Below are 2,014 nucleotides of genomic sequence, written 5' to 3'. Positions count from 1 at the left end.
ATTCATTGATACGATACTCGTATTCTGAAAATAGAAAAGTACATAAAATCAGTGTCATGGTTTGTAATTCATTAGCCATTAGGAACAATCAGGCATGCAGCTTTCAAAAGGAATTTGACATATACATCCACTGAAAATGTATGTGTATTTATATGGGCACGTACGGTAATGTCTTTGATATACAATTGTGCTTTACTAAACGTTTATAAAAGCTGTGGGGGCCTATTGGAAACGTCCTTGCATGACTCTCTGCCGGACTGGGCTTAGTCCCGCTCAAGAGCAATAGTTTCTTGTTGTGTCTGCAACCTCACTATCCTTGTGAGCTAAGGACGGGGGTTTTTGGTGAGCATATAGGGTTACCTGCTGAATCATCAGCAGCCATTGTCCGGCCCTCTCTGGTCATAGCTTGGGTGGAAAGGGGTTTTGAGCGCTGATCATAAGGCATTGTGCTGCTAGCTATTAATGGCACTGTCCCTTGTTTCTTCCACTCATGAGCGTGTACGCAGTAAAGGTCTTTGAGCCATAATCTCCTTGAAACTGAAAACGACGAGAAGAAATTCACAGGAAGGGAGAGGACGGGAACGACTTTAAACGAATGCAAATGCAGAATTAGGCATTTTTACAATTGGCTCAAGTCAGCTAAGCCAGTACCACTTTTATTTTTACCGTATTTAGACGGCTTTGTGACATGGAAACGTCTAAACATCTTTAAGAAGACTTACAAAAAAAGGCACGTATTCTACGAATGTGCTTCGACTGTTGAAAGATGAACGATTACTTCTTGGCATTGCAATTGACGACTCCTAGTAACGATAAAGGAGTGAAGGGGGGAATTTCCAGTGAACTTAACCAGTGTCCTTATAGTTCTAAGTGTTTGAAGATGGAAACGGCTACTTGTGGGTGGAAGGAGGTGGGTGGGGGCCCTTTAGGACATGGTAGAAGACTGCTTCCATATTGGTTTAGACTTTAGAGAAGGAGGAGGGAGGGGGAGGAGAGGAGCTGCGCTCTGGTGATGGGGTAATGGCGGAGGCGGAGGGTGAGGCGTTGATGAAGGTGCCTGTGTTCTGGTGTGAGTTGCAATTTACAAGAAAGATCGTATTTGCATAATCGCTTCGTACTGTATGAAGACATCTCATCGCTCCTTATCTCTCACTAAAGTGTTTACTTTTCTGCTATTTTCCTTTTTCCCTTTTCCATCTCTTTCTGTACATTTCTTCCAGTGCCATTTCTTCCTTCCATCAGATAGATTTCTGGGTTTTCTAGGTCGGTGGGTGTGTCTGTAGAGCTAGGCGTTCCAAGAGGGTACGTAAGACTCTTTTTCATAGTTTATATAATATGACTTGTGAATTTAAAGTTGTTACTGATCTTGGTATATATATATATATATATATATATATATATATATATATATATATATACATACATATATATTTTCCTTTTTTCCCATATATACTTCATTTGTGAATTATGTATTTCCTTTTCTATCTGGGCTGGTTTTTATGTTGGACCCCTAGGGCTTGTAACATTCTGCTTTTTTCCAATTAGGGTTGTTGCATGGCTAATGATAATAATAATAATAATAATAATAATAATCTTTGTAGTTTTATCTTCGAAATTTTAATTCCGTCGCTTGCTTAAAGATTATTAATCCTTGCTTGGGTAACATGGGACACGCTCTGCTACGGAGTGTAGCCTTTTATACCTCTCTCTTGTATATTGTATAAGGGTTTAGTGAGGTTTTAATTCATCTTTCAAATGATAATGAAAAGATATTAGGTTGTTAATTTTTATTTTTTATTTTCATTTGATATATTGTTACGCCAAAGGTATTTTATCTCTAGTCAGTATTGTTTACTCTGTGTTTTTATCAAAGGGTAATTTTTTCTCTCCCTGGGAACAAAATTCTTCACATGTAATGTGAAAAGTTGGTATCATTGAAGACCATACATTCCTGGCTTAATGCTAATTGATAGTGACCTTGTGTTTTGCTTTAACAGCAATCGATTGGGAAGTT

This window comes from Palaemon carinicauda, chromosome 18, assembly GCF_036898095.1.
Source record: "Palaemon carinicauda isolate YSFRI2023 chromosome 18, ASM3689809v2, whole genome shotgun sequence".
Taxonomy (NCBI): Eukaryota; Metazoa; Arthropoda; class Malacostraca; order Decapoda; family Palaemonidae; genus Palaemon; species Palaemon carinicauda.
This window is presented reverse-complemented; position numbering follows the sequence as displayed.